Here is a 20,358-nt window from a genome sequence, read left to right on the forward strand (position 1 = left end):
ACTTGCATGCAGGGGAGTAAAGCCAGGACTGGATCAACCTGTCCTGAAAATCTGGAGCCACTTGGCAAACCTAGTTATATAGTCACACTCCCCCTCCCAAAAAAACCCAAACTTACACACCAGTGAGTTAGTTATTTAACATGACAGTTTTCAACTGGTTAGGTTCATGCATTTATCTAAAATATGCTACTTATTATATTCTTGTAAGTCATATGATCTCTTGTAAGTTGAGCCCAGAGGGCAGAAGCAAAACTCAATGCTGACCTTTGACATGCTTTAAACATGCCTACAGCCTTGGCTATTTCCAAAAGTTGGATCAGTTCATTCTTATTTTCTTATTGCCCACAAAAACACATTTATTCCTTCTAGCTTTTCCACAGTGTTACCTATTCAAATATTGAAGGTCAGTTCTAGCACTGATCCTTATAGCATTCCACTGGTCATGATCTCTTAATCAATGCAGGTTCTGATAGTTAACTAATCTCTCACCCAGGGTACACACTTTTTTTTTCCCCTCTCCAGCACGGCTACTGGCTAGTTTGTTCACCAGTCTGCTGAGTGGAAAAGTTATCAATGGCTGTACTGTAGTCCAGATGGGCAACATCTACTGCACCCCACTGATCACCTCATCAAAGACTTCTGAATATCTTGCCTTTGCTAACGAGGTGGAATTATGAAGCCTGGGCATTTCATTGGTTGTCCTAGATGTCCTGCTTTATTACATGGACAGTGGTCAGGCAGAATGTTGGGCATGTTCATGTCTAACCTGGGAAAGAAAGTGGCAGATTGGCATCCGAGTAGCCCCTCATACTGAGTGACCATGACATACAAGCAGAATTCTTAGCTTCTTATCTAAAGGGCTTTTCAAGAGTGTGTTGTTTTTTAATTGTTGTAATTTTAGAATGGCAATAGTACACTCTCACCTACAGAGTGTAACATCTTGAGGTAGGGAGCTCCCAGGTCTGTTCCATTAGTAACATTCAACGAATCATCCTTCCCTGTCCTTTGGATTAGAGAACATAGAAACATATAGAAATGACTGCAGAAGAAGACCAAACGGCCCATCCAGTCTGCCCAGCAAGCTTCACACATCTTTTCTCTCATACTTATCTGTTTCTCTTAGCTCTTGGTTCTATTTCCCTTCCACCCCCACCATTAACGTAGAGAGCAGTGATGGAGCTGCATCCAAGTGAAATATCTAGCTTGATTAGTTAGGGGTAGTAGGGGTAGTAACCACCGCAATAAGCAAGCTACACCCATGCTTGTTTTACCCAGACTATGTTATACAGCCCTTATTGGTTGTTTTTCTTCTCCCCTGCCGTTGAAGCAGGGAGCTATGCTGGATATGCGTGAAGTATCAGGTTTTTTGAAAGGGGATCACTCGTTTCGCTGTAAATTAACTCCATGCTGCTTTTCCCATACTATTTTTAAATAGGTAATGTATCATGATGCCATAGTTTACAAGAACTGGGACAAAAGGCACCTTCAAGTGCGTAAGAACCATTGGAAATGGGGAAGGGGACTGTGCATGGTGACTTAATTTATTTGAGATTTCAAATATACTAGCATCAAGATAAATGAACAAGAAAATCTAAAGAGCTGATTCAAAATATATCAAGAAAAATAAGTAATAAAATAAATATAACACCACTCTTTAAGTCCACAATTTGTAAAAGATTCAATAAACACAAATCTAATAAGCAGTTATCATAGAAGGAAAAATAACAGGCAGCTAGGTCAGAGGACTACTGAAAAAAGAGGTGTCAAAGTATCTTCACACCCAGCGCAGTAACAGAGGGATCTGAACTTACAGACTTATCTGCAAGAAAAAAATTGATTGTGCTCAAAATCATACATATTAGCGTTTTATTTAACACATTTGCAGGGAAACTTGAGAAAAAAATTGAGCCTGTAACTGAAATACTGTGGGTCTCATTTAGAAGAAACATTTTCATCTGGGTAGATCTTGCGACATCAGGAAAAGCCATAGCATTACATTGTAGAAATGGTAACCCCCGCCCCCCCCATGTCTAAAATACATCTTGAGAAGCCAACCTGTATCTGAATCTAACACCACTGTAACAAACAATGTCGAAGGTTTAGCCAGGGAAGTATCAGAAGTTTCAAGTATCGCCATAAGATCCAATGAATGAGCTAAGACAGATGGAGTCCTTGATTTATGAATATCAACCTTAGGAGGCAGAAGATGATAAATCAGAGCAATAGGTGGTATTGCAGTCAGGAATTTTGAGAACTTGTAACATACTTTTAAAAAATATATCTTTAGCAGTAATCTTGGGAACATGTCAGTTTGTGATTCAACTTTTATCTCAACAAATCCTCCAGATTTTTTACTTTATTTGAAAGAAAAGTATTCTTTGACTAAGCTTTACTGGAGTTTTAACAAGGTATAGTATGCTGAGTATCTGTTTCACTTCCACTTTGGATTTTTCAAGTAGTGAGAAACTCCTTATTGGTAGTAAGCACTGGCATAAACTGAGTAGTAATAGCTTTGCCCAAGCATTCTGTGGCTTCCCAAATTCAGCTGGTCTCACCAATGTAAATTTTTCCTGTAGAACTTGAGCCCCAAAGAACCAGCTGCAACATTCTAATCAAAATCCTCCATTTGCTGTAGAGTAGAGCAGACCCCCATAGAGATGACCTCACTGCCCAGAATGCCAGGCGTTGCAGCAGTGAGGCCACTCATTGCGTTCCCTCAGGAGATGTTGCAAGCACGTCATCGTTGTGACTCCCCGAGCTGTAAGGAGAGGTTCCTGCCCAGTGTGAGATCTGGAGGTGGCATCTGAGCAGCCGGACTCAGTGTGAAAAACGCCCCTGGGGAAGCAGGAGGCAAACCTTCCCCTTCCGTTTGGAAGTACGGGTCTGCTAATGATAAAAATGTTCCTCAAATGACATGGGCATCAATCAGGCCCCGATGAGAGGAAACACAAGATGCCACAGAGTCTGAGCTAGACCCTTGTTTCCTTTTGCGACCCATGCAGTATAATGTGGTAATATCTTGGAGCACAATGTCTAGCTGCCTGCTGCCATCTTGTATGGTGATGAATTTATAATCTGTTCACAGTAGTGACCTCTGTTGGCTTGGAGACTTCAGCACTTGGTTGAGTGTTGGAACTTTTGAGTTTGTCAGCTTCTTGATGAAGGCATTGCTGAAATGTTGACTGGTGTTGGGGATTCCTTGTTTTTCTGTTACATGTGTGTACTAGTTTTGCTTGATCTTAGTTTTATCTGCATTAAAAAAAATATATAGAATGATAATTTGAACTGTAACTGTTACAGGTTTAAATGATTGATAGTAATGGGTCTGAAAGGCTATATAGTAGCCAAGTCCCATATATCTGATATCCCTTGAGAAAAACACACTCAATTGGAATAATGCTGACTGCTTCAGCTTAATGGAAATCACAATATTTTACATCACCCTCTGTTTTTGTGTTGGTACGTAATTGACAATCCTATATTTTGGATTGATAAACTAGGGGAAGATCAGCCTTCATAATTTTCTTTGGATGGTTATTTATTGGATACTATTTAATTTATTTGGGTAGAAGTTTGACTATTTTTCTTCATTTCATTAATCTGAGAATAATTTGTATCGCCACTGGAGCTGTCAATTTTATAAATATCAGTGTTTTTACTTACCTGACTTGCTGATTATTTAATTAGAATTGTTTAGAATCTTGTCCTTATAAAACCAGAGAGAAGACTTCTTCCTCTATGATTGATGCAATCATTTAAAAATCCTTATCTGATATTGCTTCTATGTAATTCTTTTATTGGTATGGAATAGAAAATATTGTACAAAGTAAACAAGCATTGGAAATAACATAATGGTTTCCTATTAACATAAATCTATGGTACAATTGAGGAACATGTTTGAAATCATGAAATATTTTCTGTTCAGCTTCTGTTGAATTAGTGGCTAGATTGGTAGCAGGGAACTCACCAAGAGATCATATATCGCCCATTTTGCATGAACTCCACTGGCTGCCAATTGAACAGAGGGTGAAATTTTAAAAAGTTGGTCTTAATTTCGAAAGATTTACATACGAACAGAAAAATATAACACAAGACTTGCCATACTGGGTCAGACCAAAGGTCCATCGAGCCCAATATCCTGTTTCCAACAGTGGCCAATCCAGGTCACAAGTACCTGGCAGGATCCCAAGGGGTAGATTCCAAGCTGCTTATCCCAAGAATAAGCAGTGGATTTCTGCAACTCTGCCTTAATAGTTAATGGATGTTTCCTCCAGGAACTTGTTCAAACCTTTTTTTTAATGCAGCTACACTAATAGCTTTCACCACATCCTCTGGCAACGAATTCCAGAGCTTAATTATGTTGAGTGAAAAAAAATGTTTTTTCTCTTATTAGTTTTAAATGTATTAGCTAGTAACTTCATTGTATGTCCCCTGGTCTTTTACCAAAATATTGGCCTTCAAGAGCACTGGGTCTGCAGAACATCATGCTCTTATGAGTGTGCGGTTTCATTGGTGAGATTATAGTGGACTCGTAGCCATGCATTCTCACAGATAGGTCCTGTACTTTGGAACGGTCTACCCAGGGATTTGGGGTTACAGACAGAGTACAAGTGTTTCAGGACAATTTTAAAGGCACAGTTATTCAGAGAGGCAGTTAATAGTTTGACACTGTGAATTTTTTTTTCCTGATTGTAGATTTTACCATTTGTTATTCGCCTTGAACAGCTTGTCTGGTAATAAGGTGGGCTATACATTTCTGTAAATTTTTTTTTTAATAATTTGGTTATAATTACATTAGGAATTCACCAGCCTAACTATGATTCAAACAGTGAATATAGTGAACGATATGTAAATGCAAATAATCCGTTGCTTTAAATATAATGTTCAACAGAACGAAAGGTTTATTTACAGTATTGCACATGGATGCTTAAACTGTAGTTATGCAGAAATGGAACATGAAGGCAGATAAAAGGCCACAAGACCCATCTAATCTGCTATTTTCCCTTCCTGTTGCAAGGTCACAGACTCTACTTAACCAACAGCTTTACCTTCACTTCCTGCAGCTAAGGATACACTGATCTTATCCCTTGCTCTCTTAAATTCTTACTGTTTAGCTACTAACACCTCCCCTGGATACTATTCCTTACATTCTCACTTTGAGAACAAATGTTACTCCTGAGTCTTCTCTTTTTACCCTCATATCATGACACCTTTTATTGAAAAGAAAATTCTAGACAAATACTTTTTTGTGCATTATTTATACCTTTATGGTATTTCAATGCCTATCATATTCCCCTTCTCCCTTTACATTTTTAGGATTTGCATATTTAGGACCTTCAGTTTCACCTCAGGACTTATGGTGTAGATTCTTTACCAATTTGGTCTTCCTTCTTTGGACTGACTCGATTTTAATTTATATTGTTTTGGAGGTAATGGCTCTAGAATTAGACACAATACTCTGGTTGAAATTTCACCAGTGATTAGTACAGAGTTATCTCCATCTCTTTTTACAGATTAAACCTCTTGTGCATTTCTCTGGCTGCTTCCATTGACTTGTCATTGTTTGGCAACTCTGAGATTTATCAACTATGGTCATCTTTTGGTTTGATTTTTCTTTTTGGTGAGTATCCATAACCTTAACTCCAATCATGCATCACTCCCCTGGGTTTATGCGCCACATATGAGTCTGTGTGCTTTTTTGCTTGCAATGTTAGTTGTTGAGCTCTTGATACTCAAACTTTCTTAGATTAGTTCCTGTTTTTTCTTCATCTGGAATGTCTACCCTGTTGCAGATCATCTGCAAAGACACTGAACTTTTCAACTTGCTGAAAAGTGAAAATTCCCTGGTATCTAAAAACTGGCACCTGCTCATGACCTCTGCTGTGATTGGTTCCAGGTCAGAAGAAAAGATGTCACCCTTTTGTTTTCCAAGGAGAGGAACTGCTTTCACATTTGTTGGGCTGCCATCAACAAAGACTTGTTTCCACTGTGGTGGACCTTGGCCATGGAGGAGCTGTCTCCACTGGGTCAGGTAAAGCATCACATCCATTGTGCCCATCCTTGGCTCAAGATGAGCTTATGCCATTGGATCCTGGACCTTGGCTGGAAGAGGAAGCACCCCTGCTGAGTTTGGGCCCAGGGCCAGGAGGAGCTGTTGCTGGTCCAAGTTCAGGGAAAAGAAATGATGAGGTAGAGAGGTTGGAGAAGAAGTGGTGGGGGGACTAGGATAAAAAAACAAAAGGAAAATAAAATGACAAAGTCTGAGTAAATTAAGAAAAATGAGTAAAAAGAGTAAAAATGCAAAAAAAAAAAAAAGCTGGAGTCCTTTTTTTTTTTTTTTTTTTTTTTTCCCCTTTGTGCCCAAGATATGAGTTTGTTTTTTTTTTTCACCATTGTACTAGCCACACTACAACATTTAAGAAACTATTGAAGACTGAACCCTGACACATTCCTCTAAACCACCAAATTCAGTGCTGATCTAAATCTTTGGTCACCCAGTCAGCAAAAATTAATCCGATTTGTTTGACATGTCCTTTCTCTGGTAAAATCGTGCTGCCTCAGATCTGGAATCTTCTGGCTTCAAGGCACTCCACTATCCTTTCCTTTAGTGGTGACTCCATTAATTTGCTTACCACTTAAGATCAACCTCCTCACCACTCCCACCTTTGTGAAGGACAATGTCTGCCCACTTTCAGTCCAGTGGGATCATGCTTGACGCCAAAGTATGAGCAAACAAGAACTAATCAATGAAGATGCAAGCATGCTGGCACAGGTTAGGGTGCCCACCTATTGCAGAGGCATGCCTTTTGTGATATTTCGATATCCCTGCAGTGTGTAACATTCTGAGGAAACCCACCTAATGCAGGTGTTGGTGTTACTGTGTCATCTAGCATAGTTCAGACTTGGTGACTTTATGTCTGCATACACCCCATCATATTATCAAACACTGACTGTACCACTACTGTTTGTGCTTTGACTTGGAGTCTCCTTCATTTGGTCTTCAAAAAGACCCCCATGGGGGGGAAAAAAGCCTTATGGAGCTAACTAAAACAGTCCATGGAGAGAAGAGCCACACTACAATTTAAAAGCAGGTGATAACTACTGTACTCAAATACATGGCCATGCACCTAACCATAATGACAATACCACTTGGCTACAAAAACCACTGAACCCATGCAACCCTACAAGAAACCTACACTCATCCAACACAGGTCTACTTACAACTCCTTCCATTAAGGAAGTTCATCGAGTAACCACAAGAGATCGTGCTGCGTCAATAGTAAGTCCCCACATCTGGAACACCCTCCCGGCTCTACTCAGAACTGACCCCTCTACGCCTTCCTTCAGAAAGAATCTCAAAACATGGCTGTTTCTGAAAGCATTCCCTCCAGAAAATTAATGGTGCATTCTGATAGCATTCCCCTCAAAGTTAATCACAGCTCCCATTCCCCCCCTCCTTCCCCCCCCTCCCCCCCAATGCCCTACCATCTTCCCCCTCAGGCAGGAACATAGCAAATCAAATCAGAATATTTTTACTGTTAGAAAAATTATTGTAAATTTAGTTTTTGTTCCTATAGTTTCTTATAGTTACTTTGTTAAACTGTTACACTCTACTTTGTCTTTAAGAGGCTTGCCTTCAGACATTTCCGTTATATGTAAACGGTGTGAAATTCTGAATCGAATATTAGTATAGAAAAATAAATAACTCTTAAAAATCTTTCTGTTGGCTAAACAGTAATGAAGATAAGTTTGGGCAGATGCAGACCAAGTATGGCAACTCTGGGTCCAACAGGGACTAACTAGGAAGTAGAAAAAGCTATAAAAGCATAGCATTGTTCAATGGCAAGAGATGCAGAAATAATTCTTATAAAGGTTTCTTCTCATCTCTTATACACTTTTTCATGTTTTAGTCTCCTCTTCTTACCTCTTTTCACCTCTTTTTTTCATTTTGTTAAGCTTTCTTCTAGAGATGGGCATCTAACAGATATTTATGGGCAGCAGAGTGCTGCATATTTGTTTTATATTTATGCATCCAAGAGAAACCTTATTGCGAACATGGAGATGCACCATTAAAATAAAAGAAGAAAGCGTTATTAGAAGACTGACTGCAGTCATTTTTCCTTTTTTTTTTTTTTTCAGTCCATAGTTGAGAGAAGGAACACCCCCCCTCCCCACACACACACAAGGGCGTTACACAAGTAGCCCCTACTACTGTAATTGCAAGCAGAATTTTCAAGTTCCTGGCAGGGCCTTAGCATCTTGACTTGTAGAAAATGTACTTGATATCTCTAAATTTAATAGGAAAAATTAACCAAAAAAGTGCTTTCAGCTGCAATGCTCCTTTTTTTTTTTTCTCATCAGCAGGAGTCTTGCTCTGGGTCGTCCTTGCCACATCTGGAAACATTGTGACTTTTAGGTTAAGAAAAGACACTTGTGAGGGGGGGAAAAAAAGCATCCAGAGATAATCTAGCTTTGCATTCTGATATACCATCAATTAGATGTAATCACCTTTTCATCTTGTGATTTTTGTATATTTATTTAATTTGGGTATTTAATGCTCTGTTTTTCCACACTTCAGCACAAGGAAAAGTAAATTTCAAAATACTGAACCTGAATGAACTCATCTTGTGCTGCCAGTGTAAGCTAAATCTAAATAAAATGTACAAATTTCAGAAGCATTAATGCCCTCAATATGATGTGACAGACAAAATCAGTAATTAATGTAACATTACAAAACCAGTGATTAGTCTTATAAACAACAAATACATCGACTTAGTGGAAAGTTTTGAACCATTTTCCCTAAAGGTGTGGGGTAACTTGTCTCCTTATGGCGATCCAGTGGACTCTCATTCTGAATGGTTGCAGCAGAGTTTTCCTCCTAGTTTGCCTGTGCTCACAAAGGTTACTTTATTTTTCTTCCTAAAATCAAAGTAATGCTAACAAATTATGCGAGTTGCGCATGTGCACTGTCAGGGCTTTGATTCAGAAGCATGAAGTCCCTTGGGACGCTCTAGAAATACACTGTGCCAAATAGTGCAAGCATGTGACGTAAGAATTATTACCAGGATAGAATTGGAGCAGAGTCGTTCTGCATGCCTCAGCATAAAGGTTGTCCCCAGTGCCTGGCCGCATGAGTGAAAGCCTCTGTGGGATTCTGGAGATGTTGGGCAGGATGGAAAAGCTATGAGCTGCCCTCAAGTTCTACTGTTCGATGCCAACAAAACATGAGGCTGATTTGTGGAGAGAAGTGCAAACATTGAAGGACTTTAAGTCCTTTATGGGTTTTCTATTTCTGGTTGATATAGTTTAATACCTAAGAAAATCATTAATAAGACTTGGTGGATTAATAACTGCTCTAAAGGGGAAACGTTTTATGCTTTCGTTTTCTAAGGAACCTGGTAATGATTTTTCTTCCATTTTGTGTCTGGGGGGAAAAATATTCTTAGTACATAGGGCCTAATATATCTTTTTCTAGGGATTTTATTCTACTTGCATGGTTGTGAAATTCTGTTGTAAATTTAAAATAAACTTTCCTTACCAACCTTAATCCTTTAAAAAGGACATGACATCACGGGAGTATGAACTCCAGCCTCTGTCATTAGCTGTACAATGTTTGTTTTTGGTGTGTTTTTTTTCCTTTCTCCTGGTTTGTTTAGCCTGAGAACTGCTACCAGTCAGAGCAAAAACCCCTGACAAAAAAGCAATTACAGATCCCATCTATCAAAAGTTGTCTTATATCTCCACCTGTGAACAAATGATGTCTAGTCATTTATTGTGGTTTCTTTGATATTGCCGTTTGATAGTTCATCTCCTGCTCAACTTCCACAGATTCTGTTATCTTTCGTTTTGCAAGAAGACTATTACATGGCTTTTTGCAAGAGGGGGTGGGATTTAATGGGTGAGTGGGCAGCTGGAGGTTTTGGCAGGTTCCTTTTTAATAGGTGAAGATTTGAGTTTTATCATTTATATTGTAAATTATTTTAACAATTTTATATGGTTAAAATGCTTTGGATGATTTGTCAGAAAGGTGTTATGAAATAGTTGTAATATGTAGATCAAATTCCAATCCAGAAAAGTTGTAGTTTCTTCTTCTTCTTTTTTTTTTTTTTAAGTGGTGTATGAGTCCCCACATGTAAGGACCATCTTTGTACATGTGATGCATGTATGAAATGTGTGTTTCTCTGAGATGGCCTACAAGTCCCATATCTGCAGTTTGCTTTAATCCAAACGTTTGACTTTGAAGGATTACAGTACCAGGATAGTAAAACGAAATGTTCCTTAAACAGTCTCTGGTAGTTGTCTAATCCCCCTAGTGGCTTTCCTATACCTCTCTGGCACACCTTGTCACTTACACTACACTGCACTGCAAGTACCTCAGCACTTTGGAGCTGAAAGATGACCAATAGTCCCAGGCAATCAGATTCTCTTCACTCATGAAACTGTAACTCAAAAATGCCTGCTTTCTAAAAGAAAAATTCATCAATGGCCACATTAAAATATGAGAATATCAAATATTTCTTGTAAGTCATATGATTTCTTGTAAGTTGAACCCAGAAGTCACAAATGTACTGCTGACCTTTAACATACTTTATCATTCTGGCTAGCCTGTAGCATATGTTTAAGAATCCTATAGCCTTGGCTATCTCCAAAAGTCTGATCAGTTTCATGTTATGCTGCTGTTATGTTTATGCTTCTTCACTGCCACCAACTGGTCTGTATTCAGAGAACCCCCCCTCAAAGCACCCTTAAATGTTAGTATATATTGCTTCAGTGTCCATCGTGACAAATATAGCCTGATTGGCAGATAAGGTTTGAGCTTCCTTAACATATGAGATGTCTTGTACAAAAGATTGCATCTTCACAACTTCTTATTTTAAGAAAAAAAAAAGGGCAAGTGAAGTATGGTTAAACCATAAGAAGATAGAAACTCCACCTCCATTGCAATCTAAGTCATTGCATATCTAATGAGATTGAGGTGGGAGTTTCTAATATTTAAGAAGAAAAAATCAACAAATTGAAAGGTTCCAAAATCGACCCATTAACTGACACTATTGGATGATCTGGTGGAGATGAAAGTGATTTATGTACCTTAGGAGTATGCTAGATAGGAATTGTGTGGCTGTTTGAGTAAAAAAATAAAAAAAAAAGTTGTTTGTTCTTAGTTTAAAAAAAACCCCAAACTTCCTTGCTTTGTCCGATGATATTTGTTGAATGATGGTGGATATCTGAATAACTAAAGTAGAATCACTTCTAAATGTGCATAATACTGTGAATCTGACATATTTGCAAAGTTAAGTAGTTCAGTTGAGTTTTGCGCATTTGGCATGATTAGTATTGGAGTGGGCCATTACAAACATTTCTGTCTAATCAGAGTGAATCTTTGTGTACCTACCATTGAAAACATTGCTCCAGTGAGGAGAATTGTTGAACATTTAATGGATAAAGGTTGCTATAAGTGTTCCTATATACACTGAATAAATGACAAAGTTGTGATGCACATATGATATAGACTATAGATGTAGATGTATTTATATGTTGCAAATCATATTTTCTAGTAAGAGAGGCTGGTGATTATAACACATGTTCTGACTTTTTGCAAAAGGAACCTCTTATTTGATTATATATTGTGTGTATTTCAGGTGTAGTGTGTACTTATGAGGACAAAATCTGAAAGTAAGCTACTGTCTTGCTTAATTTTAGGCTTCTGGGAGTTGAGAATGTGTTTCTTTTTATCCTCCCCTTTGTGCTGCTCCAAACATATGGTGCTTATTCAGGAGCTGTTTTCCTGCAGCAGCTCATGAGAGGGAGGGGGGACACTGGAATGCATGACACCTGGTCAGGAAGTGAGTGACTCCAGGATGTTACTGTCTCATTCTGAAATACGCTCTCTGCGTTCTAACTGGACTCTCTCATTTTATGTGGGGAAAAGCCTCTCTTCAGTTCATTTCATAAAGATGCCAACCAGCAAGCTGAAATGGAATTGTGTGCATGCAGAGGTGGTCTTGAAAAGTGCTCTCATTTTGTTCCTCTGGACCCTGAATGTTGTGAAATGTCTTATACTTCACAGGTATTCCTAGGGCTGTGAGCTTTAAACTTGAATTGCTCCAAAACATACCAGAGAAAAATAGCTGGGGAAGACTTTCTAGGTTAATCAGCATCTCTAATATATTCTCCAGCAGTCCCGACCTGTGGGTTGCTACTGCTCAGGGAATGTAATAGGACTAGAAGCTTCCAGCTGGAAGTTATCACTATAGCTCCTGCCCTGCCTCAGCTTCTTGCAGTGATTTTTTTTCATGTCCATTTTTCTGCTGGTCTCGTGCAAAAGAGGGCTGCAGTAATAGCTCCTATGGAGTGCTGCCTCAGGGCTGCAAAAGAAAGGAAGAAAAATGCTCTGCCGCGGCAACCTTGGAAGCTCTGCAGCCATTCTACTATGAACACTGAGGCTGCTGTTTCTCCTGTGGCAAGGCATCCTGTGTACAGCCTCCCCATGATGCCATCTTGGCAGGCGGACCATTTAGCAGGATCCTATAGGCACTGTCATGGAGTCTCTTTGCAAGCTACAATGCAAAGGCCCCGGAGGTCCAGGATTTAATCTTTTGACATCTGAATCCATTTATTTTGGACTATAGGATCATGCATCCTGTGAATTAGGGTTTTTTCAATCTTAAAAGGACCAAACTTTTTTTTTTTTTTTTTATAAGAATTCTTTTCTTAAAGAAACTAGTGTTTGCAGGGGGTTATGTTATGCATTTTACCAAGTAAGTAATGGACAGAGGCATCTCGTTCTCGAACTTGTCTCAGCACTCACTCTTTAAAGCAGGAGCTTCTGGGATCTTGACTTCCATACATTAGTAAACAGGTACTCAGCATAACATTCCTGGACAAGCCTGGGAATCTTTTGGTACCCTATACTGTGTGCTTCTGTATTTGGCCCTTGTTTAAATGTTAGGCTGTCAAGGTTTCCACATTCTCCCTTGAGAATGGGAAAATCTTTATAATGGCTAATAAGATATGTTCAAACTATAAATTCAGAAAATAAACACAGTAATGTGCGCTAATGGCCATATGTAGTAAAACGTGCAGACGTTCACGCACAAACCCACACTGACACCCATCGGCATGTGAACATCTGCGATTGATTCTCGTATCGAAAGCCTTTCTTTTTTTATAAATAAATAAATTAGTGGTCCAGAAGTTGATATGAAGGTGGGCAGAGCAATATCTAGCCCCTTCATGATTGGACTCTTGACTGCCGGCGAGAGCGTGAAATGCAGATAAGCGATTCTGCCTCATTGAGAAGCTGCCTTCTCTCTACCCGTTCCGTCTGCTGCTTGGCTGACACGCAACAGCATAAAAAAACAAACTGTCTCCACACCAGCGCTTTCACTTATCTTCTGCCCTGACCCGGGCGCTAAAAACCTGCATTAAAAACTCAGCACTAACTAACTTGATCTCCCTGCTAGAGTAGCTCCCTGCATTGCCTGTAAATAATTGACTCCTTTGCGTGCCATTAGCATGCACTTGAGCAGAAAAACCATGGGTCTATAAATGCATTTGTATGTGTGGTTTTTTTTTACTGTGTACAAAACCCTTTACATACCTGTATAGGGCTTTACGCGGGAAAACGTGCCTACAAACCCGTGGCAGCTTCAGCGCAACTTATTATATTGGCCCCTACTTGCAGCTTCCAGAGATTCTTCAGTCACTTCAAGGACAGCAGGGCATTAGCCACAGATGCTTTCGTACAAGTTTAGAAAGCAAAATTTTCTCTTTATGTATTTTATTTTTCCTCTGTGGCACTGTTATTTCTCCCAGGACAAGCAGGATGGTAGCCCTCAAATAACATCATGAGATGGAGCCCGGCACGAAATACTGAGCATGCCCAGCATGCCACTATCCCCGCAGCCACGCAGGGGCCTTCTTCAGTCTCCTTTTTTTTCTGCAATGCTGGTTCCCCTCGCGGGTTTTTCAACTCCCCCCCCCCCCCCCCCCCCCCCTCTCAAGGGGAAAATTTGTTTTTCATGGTACTTCCCACTTCGGGGTACCTCTTCACGTGTCTGTTCCTCCGGCATTTGGTAAGTAGATTTTTTCCGAGTTGTTGCAGTCTGTTTCTGACTGTCTGCCCAACTTCTCCCCCCACCCTCCCCCGGTGTCCACCGGCCACCGACACTGCGTCTTTTTTTTTTTTTTTTCCCCGAGGGTGACAGGCTTCCGGAAGTGCCCTCAGTATCTGCAGGCTGTCCATTACGGACTAGAGATGTGCATTGGATTTTACTATCATGTCAGGCTTCGTTTCGGGGCTCCCCCCCTCCCCCGGCGGGAATTTCATTTTTCCTGCGGTTCAAGGCTGTTTGTTTTTTTTCCAGGGGCCCCAATTTTCGGGTTAGTGCGCACTAACTCCCGATAGTGCACATTATCCCGAAAAAATTTTTCTGAAATTTCGAAAAAAATTAATTTTGTTTTTCGGTTCTCTTGAGCCATACCGAATTAGGCAATTTTGTTGAAATTGCCTAATTCGGGAAAAACGAATGCACATCCCTATTACAGACCTGCATGACATTTGCATCCTCTGCCTGGGGCCTTCCCACGATGGAGTCTGTGCTCCAGTTGCGTCCAGATGACCCCCAAAGGCAGATGGGCCTGCCTGGATAAGATGTAGCACTTGTTATTCCCGACAGTTGGCTCCATCGTCTCCAGTACAGAGGACGTTGAGCGCAGCTCATGCAGTCTCCATTTGAGCCTATGTGCTCATGTGAGTTGAAACACCTCACCTGGAAGGTTATCTTCCTGGTGTCCATTACTTTTGCTTGCAGGGTCAGTGAGCTCTAGGCCCTGGTGACCTATCTGCCTTATACGAGGTTCTTCCATGAAAGGGTGGTGGTGCACACTCACCCTAAGTTCCTGTCTAAGGTGGTGACTGACTTCCATCTGAATCAGTCAGTTGTATTGCCCATCTTCTTTCCGAGGCCTTCCACTGAGGTGAGCAGGCTCTGCATACCTTGGACTGCAAGTGTGCTCTCACTTTTCACCTGGAGCGCACTGCAGCCCACAGGCAGTCCACCCAACTCTGTCTCCTTTGACAAAATAGACTTGGGGTTGCGGTGGGCAAGCAGACTCTGTCCAGTTGGTTGGCGGACTGTATCGCTTTTTGCTATGAACAAGCATGCCTTCCGTGTGGAGGACGAGTGAAAGTGCACTCAGTGGAGGGCCATGGCAACGTCAGTTGGCCACTTCCGTAATGGTCCCTATTGCTGAAATCTGCAAGGCCGTGACGTGGAGTTCCCTCCATATGTTTGCAGCCCACTACTGTCTAGACAAGGATGGTCGACAGGACAGCATCTTCGGCCAGTCTGTTCTCCATAACCTATTCCAAGTGTGAGAACCCAACTCTCCCTGCTTAAGGCCCAGTAAGCGGTTCAGGCTGCCCCCCCGCGCCCCCCCCCCCCCCCCATTGTTGCCAATAGCACCCTTGTTGTGCCTGTTGCATGTTGTTGGGTGTCTGTTGGCCCAGTGTATTCCAGGGGCAACCTACAGCTTGGTATTTACTCATCTGTGAGGACTACCATCCTGCTTGTCCTGGGAGAAAGTAGTTGCTTACCTGTAACAGGTATTCTCCCAGGTCAGCAGGATGTTAGTCCTCAAGACCCACCTGCCACCCTGCGGAGTTGAGTTCGTCTGCGTTTTTATTTTTTGCTCGTCTTTTAGTCTCTTAGCAAAGCATGACGGGGGGCCTCGTGTGGCTGCTGGGATAGTGACATGCTGGGTATGCTCCATCTGATAATGTCGCCCATCTGTGAGTACTAACATCCTGCTGTCCTGGGAGAACACCTGTTACAGGTAAGCAACTCTGCTTTCTCTGCTAGGAAAGATATGATCTTGGAAAACAAAGGTGATATTAGTGGCATCATTCTGGTGAAGCTGGCCTTGGTTTCCAGAGTTGCTGTATCTGAAGGTTTAAGGACCTCACAAACTGCCAAAAGTAAGACACAATCTGAAACTAATGGCCTGGAAATTGAGATGAACTTCCTGTGCTCTAAGGATTACTTTGTGAGGTTTCTACCAGTAAGGTCTCCTGTTTGGAGACTGCTTGCTGACCCTCTGGATTAGGGCCTGAATGTTTGACTAAAGCTTCCTGTGGCTTCCCTTTCTAATTGATGAGATTTATGATCTTTTCAACCAGATGTGAGATTTTTCAGAGCAGTGAATTGACAGAAGCTTGTAAGGTATGTGGCTTATTATTTTTTTTTTTTTTGGAGTTTGAATGTTGCATTCTCATAGGCAGGCTCCATTGAATCTGTGGGCTCAGTTACTTTGTTTTCTGGCTATTGAGGTGGCATGTTTTTGTTTTGATCTGCTTAGCCTACAGACAGGCCAATGGCAGTAAAGTACGCTCAAGCTGAGCGCACTGTTAGCCCCCGTTTGGCTGCGCATTTTCGACGTGCTATTTTTACCCCTTATACAGTAAGGGGTAATAGTGTATGGAAAATGCGCAGCCAAACAGCCCCCCCCCCCCCCCCCCCCCCGAAACTAATAGCGCCCGCAACATGCAAATGCATGTTGATGGGCCTATTAGTCATTCCCGTGCGATACAGAAATACATAAAATGTGCAGCCAAGCTGCACATTTTACTTTCAGAAATTAACACCTGCCAGCACCGGGAAAGTGTACAGAAAAGCAGAAAAAACTGCTTTTCTGTACACCCTCCAACTTCATATCATAGCAATATTAAGTCGGGGGCCCCAAAAAAAAAATTTAAAAAAATTAAAAATTTGCCTGCGGGTTGGAAGACGTATGCTCAATTTTGCTGGCGTCTGTTTTCTGAACCCGTGGCTGTCAGCGGGCTTGAGAACCGATGCCGGTAAAATTGAGCGTCGGCTGTCAAACCCGCTGACAGCCGTCGCTTCTGTCAAAAAGGAAGCGCTAGGGACGCGCTAGTGTCCCTAGCGCCTCCTTTTACTGCGGGCCCTAATTTGCATATGGGCCGATACCGAATCGCGCACCCAGGGCACTGATCTGTGCGCGCGTCGAGAGCAGGCGCTCGCCGGCTCTCCCGCGACTTTTACCGTATGGGCCCGAGAGTGAGAGAAGTGAAAGTTCTTTTGTCCGGTTCACCTTTTCTGTCACTTATGCTAAATGAGGTGGTGGTAAAAACTGTTTTAAATATTTTATGCTATGAGAATCTTTTTCACATTATCCCAAAAATTGTTTTGCTTTCTTTGTGTCCAAAGCCCAAGAATCCTAAAGAAGATGAAACATGAAACGCTGAGCCTCAAGGGGCAGCTTCTGTATTCAACTCTAGCAGCTGTGCTGCAGGTCCAGACTGACATAGGAGTAGGGAGGACAATTTTTCTTTTTTTTTTTTTTAGAGGGACTTCTCGGTGTAGTGTAGTGCTTTACCTGCAGAAATGGACCTTTAAAAAAAAAACAAAACTAGGTGACTGATTTACAATGTAAATTTACATGCATATGTGCTGTAAGCGTGTACTTCATGCATAGGGGAGAGGCATTCTAGGGCAAAGTCTGGACAGGATTGGGATTTAAGTGCATACTTTAAACAGCAGGTGCATAAATTCTTTCAGCAAAACCTATGTGCACCAAATAGATGTGTAACTGTGTATGCCTGGCTTTGCCATGATAAGTTTCAAAGAGGACTCGTGCGTGCAAGTCTTCTTTGAAAAGTGGTGTAGCTTAGGCATGTATTTGCCAATTAACTGATGTGCAGTATTACAAAATTATCCCCTAGTAAAGAAGGAAATATTTGGTCTAAAAAAAATTTTTTATTTTAGACCACTTGTCAAGACTGGAAGTATCCTGGGCACCAGGTTGTCCAGGCACCTAAAACGTGCTACCTGTGCTTGGGAGACTAACTGAGCTTATTAATGGGCTGGGGGGAGTGCGAAAGAGCAGCTGCTACAGGCTGGTGAATCATAAGAGGATGGAGGGGAAGAGGAAGAAAAGTTTATAGGGAAGACAGGTTTTGTTTTGTTTTTTTTTTTTTGAACTTTTTCTTATTTTACTTCAGTTTTAAAGACAGAAAGCAAAATAAACACTCCCCAAAAACCCCAGAGAAAGCAAGATTTTAAAAGGTTGTTTCTCACCTTGGTTTCTAAAAATTTGGGCTGGTATCAGGTTTCCAAAACACTTTCAACCCAGCTGTTAGTCACACACACATTTTCAACTACTGGGAATCTAAACGTACGAGCAACTTTGTAAATAAATGCAAAGTGCCGCATCAGAGGAGGAAAACCTGACTGAAAATGAGTCACTTTCCCCCAAAGAAATTTGGTCTGTGGTTTTTAAAGTTGTCATACTAAGGAGGCCCTTTCTCTTTGGAAGAAAGACTGACTGAGTGCTGTAACATCTACTTATTGGTTTCTTAAATTCACTTCTGCTTTAGGTAGCAAGTTCGTTTACAATCTCTGCTACAAAGGATGTAGGCAAGATCTGCTCTATTACAATTCTGAGGTTTGTTTTTTTTCCAAGATAAAATTATAACTTGTTACTTTTACTAGAGAGGATCTCACTGAAAAAACATCTGGTGCTACAGAGCTACAAAATCATTGTGGAAAGCAGCCTGCACGTCTCCACCTTGCTTGGCATTTGGATGAGAGCGTGAGGCAGCGTGGGTCTGGTCTGTTGAGACTGCATCCCTCTCCTGGATCAGCCGATCTCCCGATTTGGCGGCAGTACTGGTTGCAAAGGGAGATGGTTGCAGTCAAAGGTAAGAAGGAACCAGAACCAAATAACATGAAGAGCTAACAAGTAGATTGATACTGGATTCTCGGTGCGGGCGTCAGACTAGCTGCATTATTCAGCCTTAGCCATATGCTTCACTGTTTAAGATCATAGATGCAAGCTAAACCTGCCTCCTGCCAGAGTGTTTGGGGATGACCTTTGTGTTCTCTTCCGTGTGTATAAGAAACTAGTGTAATGTGAGAGTTCTGTCAAAGTAAGATCTTGACCTTGTGGTTCCACTGTCATGGAGGTAGATGATGATAAACCTCAGGGCATGGAAGCTTGCTTACTTACTTTTTTATTTTAGACAGTAATTGTCTGACTTAAGTTGCTTCCTTGACATGAAGGGAAATGGAAAATTAAATAGCTTTCTTGAGATGGTAACAGCTTTGTAGACATCTTCACATTTTTCTTTTTTTTTCTTTTATAAAATGATGGTTGGAGAGGCCAGCTGACAAAACCACAACACCCTGGATCGCACTGTTCTTCATAACCACCATATTAGAAAACTTCTTCACATATATATAAATGTAATAAGAGATTTTGGAGTTTATAGTATATTGAAGCCTTTCCAGTGGGGTGACATGGTAGAAGACAAGGGCATATGAAAATGCCAATATTGTGGAAGGACCTTATACTGCCTGTCTGACACACTATAGAAGACACATTGTGGAGACAAAGCCAAGATGGATTCACACAGCCTTGGATTGTCCTGTACCTTGCTGCTTGCAGATCAGCAAGGGCATGGAACAGTGAAATGATCATATGAGCAGCTGTAGTGTGCAGAGGAATGAACAGAGGTGAAGTCACGGGATGTCTGTGTTTGTGTTTATTTCTGAGCTTAGCTGGAACTACTGAGGGGGTAGCAGAGTAAATTTTTTTTTTTGTTAAAATTCAGCAAAAAAAAGTTGCGGCTACAGTCAAGACAGGATTTTGTTGGAAACACTGTTCAGTTGCAAACTGTTTTAATTGACACTATCCTGTAGTGTCTAAGAATGTGTGTAACAGCTGTGTGTACACGATTATATGTTTCTAAACATATGCATGCTGCATGTGTGGTTTTCTTGGTTAGGGGAATGTGTGTATGAATGGCTGTGGTCCTGGAAAAACATGCATTCTAATTGTGTGTGAGTGAGTGAGTACAGCTCTGCTTCATACAGTCCAAATCCCAGCCCATGGCTCTGCTTCCAGTCTGAATCCAAGAAGATTCACTTGAGAGATGATGATGCGTCACTCTCCTCTCCAGGGGTAGAGTGCAGCACTCCTTTGGTGTGCCAGGGCTTGCAGAGCTTCTGATTTTAAATCTCTTCTCAAAAACAAGTTTCTTTTTTACATAGAAAAGGTTCAAAGCAATGTAACAATAGATCTGCAGTTCCTGGTCTCTTCCAATAGCATCTGGTTGGAGCCTGGAACCAATTCCTTAGGTGACTTTCTGTGTATAGTGACAATTTTTATCTGCCGTGATTGTGTGGGGTTTTTTTGTTTTTGTAAAAACTATTGACTGGCAACTTCTGGCAGGAAATTGGCATTAAGAGAAGCTGACAATCTAACTATTTTTTTTTTTTTTAATTTAGAACGACACATAATATGGGCAGCCAGCACTGATGGTCCCCTCCCATCGGC

General features: G+C 41.1%; 1 protein-coding gene across 8 annotated transcripts in view; it reads left to right on the forward strand.

The window, feature by feature from the left end:
* The window catches only part of TMCC1 (transmembrane and coiled-coil domain family 1), a 252,711-nt gene that overhangs the window by 17,038 nt on the left and 215,315 nt on the right, over positions 1-20,358 (forward strand). The window lies entirely within an intron of this gene.

Source organism: Rhinatrema bivittatum, chromosome 4, assembly GCF_901001135.1.
Source record: "Rhinatrema bivittatum chromosome 4, aRhiBiv1.1, whole genome shotgun sequence".
NCBI classification, from domain to species: Eukaryota; Metazoa; Chordata; class Amphibia; order Gymnophiona; family Rhinatrematidae; genus Rhinatrema; species Rhinatrema bivittatum.